Genomic DNA, 8,249 nt, shown 5'->3' on the forward strand with positions numbered 1-8,249 from the left:
GCATCAACAGAAGACTGCATGAATGAACCCTGATTTTTCCTCTCCTTCAGACCAAATAAATCCCTAGGAGCACAGACCAAATAAATCCCTAAGAGCACAGCTGAGTGATTGATAGGTCAGACAGTGTTGCCAGGGGTGAGGGGGTGTGTGCTTGAAGGGTCAGCAGCAATTCGTTTCAAGCTGCGTCACAAGCTGTAAAGCAAAGAATTTTGGATGTGTGCGACAATGAGCCATTAAGAGCTATCCTTCTGAATGAGGGATCTGGGGAATAATATGGGGCAGGCTATGGATTTCAAAGGTGTTCCGTTAGGAAGGGTCACATGAGCAGATTTGTGTGAGTGCCAGTACTGAGACACAGTTCACACTTGTATGCATATGCGGAAAGTCAGACATGCACAAAAAGGTTCCATTCACATGTCTATGTAACTGCTCTCATCCAAGGGCAGAAAGCATCTCACGACTCTTGTTAGAGCATAGAGACCCCTATCTCAGTGACTCGTTTTGGCCCTGAAAATATACTCAATGGAGGCGCCAAAGAACAAGCCATGTGTACCGGTCTTGAAGCAGCAGCCAGATACATGTCAAAGCCATGGCCCCAACTGAACCAGGGAAGAACTGGCAGGTTTGATTGGTATTTGAGGGGACCAAAAGGGTCTGATGCAGCTGGAAAATGGATGAAATAAGCCGGTCTGTGTGTCCGTTGCCAAGGAAATGAAGGATTGCAGTCACAATCGGGACTGGGCACAGTGCTGCAGCAAGATGAAGGCCCTGAAATGTGGTTTCCATTGGGCCAAGGACCAGAATTCTCATTTGGGGGCAGGATGCACAGTAGCCCCATTCTATGAGCAGTTGTCCCATGTTCTTGTGTAGGATGCAGGTAACACTTGCAGGAGGAGTATACTGCACTGGTCTGCACCTGCAGGGAGTGAACTAGAAAAGCCAAAGCTGCAACTGAACTCCAACTGGCTACACGAATCAAGGATGATAACAAGTCCTTCAGATATGTGGGGAGTCAAAAGAAAAACAAGGGCAACGTTGGACCCCGCTAAATCAGCTGGGGCAGCTGACTACCAACACCCAGGAAAAAGCCAATATGCTTAATGATTACTTTGTATCAGTTTTTCACCAGCCCAAAGGGACTACCCTGCCAAACATGATGCAGGATGACCAGGGTGAAGATGAATATATGCTCACCATTGGCATGGATCTTGTGTGGGAGCATCTTGAGAGGCTGGACCCCTATAAATCAGCTGGTCTGGATAAGTTGCACCCAAGAGTGCTAAGGGACCTGGCAGACATCATAGCACAGCCACTGGCAAGGGTATTTGAGAACCTGTGGCGCTTGGGCAAAGTACCTGAAGATTGGAAGGGGGCCAATGTGGTGCCCATCTGCAAGAAAGGGAGGAAAGAAGGTCCAGGAAACTACAAGGCAATCAGTTTGATCTCAATCCCTGGGAAGATTTTGGAAAAAATTATCAAAAAACCCTATCATTGATAGGCTAACAGAAGGCAACATTCTGAGGGATAGCCAGCAGGGGTTTGTTGCGGGTAGGTCTTGCCTGACCAATCTTATCACTTGCACAAGAGGAAAGAGGTTGATGTTATATATTTGGACTTCAAAAAAGCCTTTGACCTGGTGTCCCATGATAGCCTAATGGAAAAATTGGGCAACTGCAGCCTCAACTACTCCACAGTCTGATGGCTGGAGAACCGGCTTCGAGGTCGGACTCAGGGAGTGGTAGTTGACAAAACCAAATTAACATAGCACTTGGTGACTAGTGGTGTCCCCCAAGGCTCTGTTCTTGGACTTGTACTCTTTAATGTCTTCATAAACGATCTGGACACTGGTGTCAGAAGTGGACTGGCCAAGTTTGCTGACGACACCAAACTTTGGGGAAGAGTCTCCACACTTGAGGATAGGCTAGTGATTGAGGCTGACCTCAATAGGCTTCCAAGGTGGGCAGATGAAAACCTGATGGCATTCAATACAGAGAAATACAAGGTGCTCCACGTTGGGAATAAAAACACTCATCACACATGTAGGCTTAGCGATGCTACACTTACTAGCACCATGACCAAAAGAGACTTGGGGGTCATGATTGACCACAAGATGAATATGACCCATCAATGTGATACCACAGCTGGCAAAATGAAAAAAACTCTGGCTTGCATCTACTGATGCACCTTGAGCAAAACCCAGGATGTCATCCTCCTGCTGCACTTGGCCTTGGTGAGGCTGCAGCTGGAGTACTGCATCCAATTCTGGGCTCCACAATTTAGGAATGACATGGAGAAGCTTGAGAGAGTCCAGAGGAGAGCCATGCGCATGATCAGAGGGCAAGAGAACAGGCCTTATGAAGAGAGGTTTCGCGTTATGGGACTCTTCAGCCTGGAGAAGCGCAGGCTCAGGAGTGACTCGGTGGCAGCCTATGAGTACATAAGCGGTGTGCATCAGGATCTGGGGAAAAACCTGTTCATCACAGCACCCCAGGGAATGACAAACCTGTTCATGAGAGCACCCCAGGTCCAACGGCCACAAACTCCTGCAAGACAGTTTTAGGCTGGACAGAAGGAAAAACTTCTTTATTGTCCAAGCCCCCAAGGCCTGGAAAAAACTTGCCCCAGGGGTGGTGCAAACACCTACTCTGGACACTTTCAAGAAACATTTGGATGTTTAGCTTGCTGGGATCCTTTGACCCTAGCTGACTTCCTGCCCCTTGGGCAGGGGGCTGGACCCAATGACCGTATGAGGTCCCTTCCAGCCCTAATGTTTATGAAATCTATGAAAACCTTCAGCACAATGGGGTTGCAGGATGTGCACCTAGCCTGCAAGAGCCCACAGACTATCCTGCCATTGCACAGCTTTCAGGCAGCCAGTTGGAGATTGGGGGTCAGTGCTTGCAGCAGCAGCAGGACAGGGAGAACCAAAATTAAGTTGTCTTGGCCAAGACCCCACTCTCCCCAGTGCTTTTCCTACATAACCCAGAGGAGGAGGACACATCAGATTCCATGATGGTACTGACCCTGGATTGGTGCAATACACCAGAAATTCCAGAGCCCCAGAGATCAGTGTTGGTGCCAGAGATAAACGTTGCATGCCCCCAGTGGCTGGGGGAGGACACTGCAGCACTGGTGGCAGTGGAAGTGTGTTGGTGGTAAGTGTGGAGCTCCCACAGATGCCACTGGTGCTGTTGGCAGCGAGGGGAGGGGGTGGCGAGCACCGACCAGGGGTTGTTAACCACCCACAGATGCTGCCAGCAGCAGCAGCCAGCAATGATCACTGACTGCCCGCAGATGCCTCCGGTAGTGTTGATGGCAAGGCAGGGGAGTGGCGAGCCATGACCACCCGCAGGCACCACTGACAGTGTCGGTGGTGCCTTTTCGTAGGGGGTGCACTGCCACGCTCAGGAGGTGCATGTGCACCTGTGTGCACCCCCAATGTGTCGCCAGTGGTACCAGAGACACCAGAGGATCCATGCCCCAGGACTTTTAAGTTACAGAGAAGGGGCATTAGATCAGTTTGGGCAACTAGGGCTTACATGGATCTAGCCCTGCTTTTGCACCAGGGCCAAGTGCAGCGAGGCAAGAGGGAGGGCATTAATTTTGTAAGTGGCAAATATATCCACTGCTCACAGTTGTGCAATGTTTAATGGGGGTGTGCTGGGCACTCTCTAAAAGTTGCTTGGGCAAGGGGAGGTGTTAATTTGTTTAGCAGCAGGAATTTGTGCTGCTGAGAAATGTACAATGAACTCCTTAGTGGACTGCAGAGATACCTGGGTTCCTAAATAATCATCCTTGGCAGGTGGCTGTGTTAATTTGCCAAGAAGCAGAGATGCTGCTTGGGGATTGACAATAGTCCATCTGCTACAGTGAGTGGGGACAAAATCTTTGACCATGAACACCTTTTTTTCCCCGCATTCCTGTTACCAGCTATTGCATCTGCTGGAATTCTGGGACATGCGCCTGAAACATAGACACCAGCCCAGACCAGAGCTGAGTGAATGCGTCAACACCACCACAGGCAGTGATGGTCAAGAGAAAACATGATAGAGACTTTGAATCATGAGTATACCCCATGAATGAATGGCAAGATGAACTCAGGGAGGTGTATAGAAAGGTTGAAGAGTGAAAGGCAGCAGCGCAAAAGTACATCATGGCCAGCACAAGGGAATTCCTTGACCTAGCCAATAAGTCCTGTCCGAATATCACCCAGAGCCAGCATATGGAGAGCAAGTTTAGACAGGAGATCCTTAGATACATGATCCCAACCCCACATTCATGAGCCACCCCTCCACCCCCCGGACCACCCATACGACATCCACTGTATGCCCATATCGGTGAGCTGACCTTCACAGAGACCCCTATCCGTAATCAGCCTCCCATAATGACAACCTCAGTGGCAGCCACTGTGCTTTTGAGTGAGAGCCACCCCTACTCTAGCAGGACAAGGAGAGTGCCACAATGCTTTAGGAATGAAGGGAAGAGTGAGACAGAGTGGGCACAGGGTGGGGTGGGGGAAGAAGATTCAATGACAGGTGATGGGCACAGCTGGAATAATTGACAGGCCAGTTGGGTTTGGGCACAGGGTCCATTACCAATCAGGGACACCTGAGGTCCTCATCATCAGGGAATTGAAAGCCATGGTTTCAAATTTTGCATTATTTTTGTCTCCTGGTAGGGAGACAAAAATGACACCAAGTTTAAAACTGCAACCTGGTGGGGCCCACCCAGCCTCTCCCGCCAGCACCAGGAGGGGAAGGGACCTCTCCTCTCTGCAACCCAGTTCCCATGGGAGGAAGGGGCCTCCAATTTCATGTTTGCCCAGAACCCCAATATACCTGAATCTGCCTCTGGTGATGGGTTTTTAGTTGTTCATGCTGTGCTGATGCTTCTGTAGCAAACTGGGGAGTGGGCATTGTGTTCCTGCAATGCCCACTTATTTTTCTTCTACTTCAGTTAATGACAGTAAAATAAATGCTTTAGTGAAATTAAAATGAATTTTTGACCATGTTTGTCTGCTGACATAGGAAGGGTTGTAGAGGTGTGGGTTGTGGGGGAGGTAAGTCAAACCAAAGAAAACAGGCTTGTTTTAGACACATTGCACTAATAAAAGAGGACATGCCCACCTCTGGACTGGGGTAGGGGTGGAGTGTTTGCCCAGAATGTAGGTACCACGGGGTACAGCAATAAGCAGCAATTAGCACTGCTGTACCATGCCCATAACATTTCTTCTGAGTGCATGCAACTTCCCATTGTTCCCTGGCCACCCCACCCAAGAAGGAAGCTTGGGGGATGGGGGCTTTCAAGGCCTGGGCTTTTATTATTGTGACCAGAGAAAGACACAGTGGCCAAACTAAGGTCAGGTGGTGGTGGGCTTGCCCAAAATTTTGTTAATGCAGGGAGTGCTAATTTACTCATAGATTCACTGATTTTTAGGGTTGGAAGGGACTTCAGTAGATCATTGAGTCCGACCCCCTGCCCTAGGCAGGAAAGAGTGCTGGGGTCAGATGACCCCAGCCAGGTGCTTGTCCAGTCTTCTCTTAAAGACCCCCAAGGTAGGGGAGAGCACCACCTCCCTTGGGAGCCCATTCCAGATTCTGGTTACCCTTACCATGAAGAAGTTCTTCCTGATATCCAACCTAAATCTGCTCTCTGTCACTTTGTGGCCATTGTTTCTAGTCAACCCAAGGGGCGCCCTGGTAAACAAAGTATCTCCTATTCCTTGCTGCCCCTCCTCCCCCGATACATTTGTAGACACCCACAAGATCACCTCTCAGCCTTCTCTTGCGGAGGCTGACAAGATCCAGGTCCCTCAATCTCTCCTCATGAGGCCTTACCTGCAGGCCCCTAACTATATGAGTAGCCCTCCTCTGGACCCTCTAAAAGTTATCCACATCCTTCTTGAAGTGCGGTATCCAAAACTGGATGCAGTACTTCAGCTGCGGCCTTACCAATGCCACATAAAGGGGAAGTATCACCTCCTTAGACCTGTTTATGATGCACCTGCTAATGCATGATAGAGTGCAGTTAGCTTTACTTATCACTTTTTGGTGACTCATGTTCATCTTGGAGTCAACTATGACTCCTAAGATCCCTTTCTGCTGCTGTGCTACTTAGAAGGTCATCTGCCAATCTGTATGTGTTGTAGGACTAAATTTAGTCAGGCTTCTGGCCTACTTGACTAGAAAAAACAGACAGAGACCAGAAGTGCTGCTACTGCTTATTTCAGCTACATGTTTTGAGATAAGAAATCCTGCATGTCTTATTACCCTGTGCACAGATGTCCAATTAAATAAACTTGTTTTAGTTTCTCCAAGGTCTTATTTTTTTTCTCTCTTTATCTGTCTTAAGTATAAAAATGTTTGAAAACTTAGAAGGAGGATTCCTTTGAAACAGACAAGTGGGTGATTCCCTTTGCTGTATGAAATCCTCCCTGTGATCACAGTATAGCCCTAAATAAAGAAAAGCTGGCTCTGTCAGTTCTGATTCAACCACAACGCAAAGTTTGATTTCTTCCACAATTTGGTGCCGTGACTCGGATAGAGATGCCTGGAGTGATCAGTTGGGACACAAACATCTCTTCACTGAAGCCCTGGCACCAAACCAAGGTAAGAGACCTTTGGAAATCTCTACTGGGGCTTTTCAGTGAGAGGCTGTCTCTGTGTCTTCCTGATTCACTGCTTGAGGCTCACCCTATCTGAACTTTTTTTTCTGCCAGAACTGTCGGACCCACTGTGTAAGTAGTAACTGTGAGCAGAAAGAGTTAAGGTTAAAGACTCTCTGTTGCTGTTGTCAATTGAAGTATTTTCCCTTGTGAATTGAGTTAAGTTCTGTAAAGAACTATGAGGTCTCTCTGAGGCCAGGAGTGGAAACCTTGTGCAGCTGCCCCGAAGACAACAGATTTGTTCTGTGTGCTCTTCGAAAGCAAAGGTGCAAGAGTGTGAGTGTTTTCCACAATAAGTGTTGACCCTTTACCCTGGACTTCAGAGATCAAAGCCGCTTTTGCCTCTATTAAGTGTTGACCAAGGCTGAGACTAATAAGTGTTGACCAAGGCTGAGACTAAGGAAATGCTCTTGAACCTTATGCTTCAACGCAGAAATCCCCTTCTGTGAATTGAGAGTATGAACTGAGAAATGAGCCACTCACCAGGTCTGAGACTGAAGTTGGGTTCAGCTACCCCAAGGCTGTCCGGAAGGGCAGTTTTGAATGCAAGGGGGCCCAACTGGAACCTCATGATCCAGTGAACAGGTTTACCTTTTCCCCACCCTTATAAATGAGCTGTGTCTAACTGCATTGTGTGCTGTTATTACAGTGGAGTCTTGTCTTTGGACATTAGCCACAGCATCTCTGTGCCACTAGCAAATCTCACAACCTGACCGGACACCCTCAATTAGCCATTCCTATATGAAAGACCTGTGTGAATTGAGTTTAAAGATATGGGGAGCGGAGAGTCTAAAGATATACCGGCTCTGCCAAAAGGGACTCCAGCATTGTACATGTACACACACTATGGCCATAAAAGTTGTAAGTTTCTAGACAAATGGAATTGGTATACCAGACGTGATTTTAGCCAGCGGTTTCCCCTGGAGGGAACATTTGATTTAAGTAAAATTGTTCATCACCGCAGAGACCTTGACTTAAGATGTAGTAACATACCACAGACTCAGTGGGACACATTTTTTGATTGGTATGAAGAAACTTTCAAAAGATATCAAGAATCTCAAGTTCAGAGTCTTAAGGACTCCCAAGTGAAACTGAAATCTCAGATAAAGGAATTAAAAACAGAAAAGTGCACCAAAAGTAGGCAGACTAAGCCACTTGCAGAACTAGTCACCATTGCAAATCATTGTACAACCTGCCAGGAAAAGAAAAAGGAATCCACAGAAACTAAACTAATGTCATTACAATTACAGACTTTAGGCAGGGGCAGAAGCCAAGGTTTCCATCAAGGACAGTTCAGAGGCAGGGGACATGGTCGTGGGATGGGACAAGGAGGATTTCAGTCCCAAAACAATGACAGTGTCATTATTGTGGCCAACCAGGACACTGGAATGCTCAATGTCCTCACCAGCCTGGCCAGTCGGGGATGACGTTTAACTCGCTACCACCTCCTCTCACTCAATTCTCTGTCCTGAATCAGGGAGCCTCCTGTTAGGCCAGCCTGAGGAATAGTAACATCATCACAGCCCCGCTTCTCCCACTTAATCAAGATGATCCCTTCGTTTCCTGCATGATAAATGGCATCTCT

The sequence above is a fragment of the Crocodylus porosus genome, unplaced genomic scaffold (genome assembly GCF_001723895.1).
Source record: "Crocodylus porosus isolate Cpor-Errol unplaced genomic scaffold, CroPor_comp1, whole genome shotgun sequence".
NCBI lineage: Eukaryota > Metazoa > Chordata > Crocodylia > Crocodylidae > Crocodylus > Crocodylus porosus.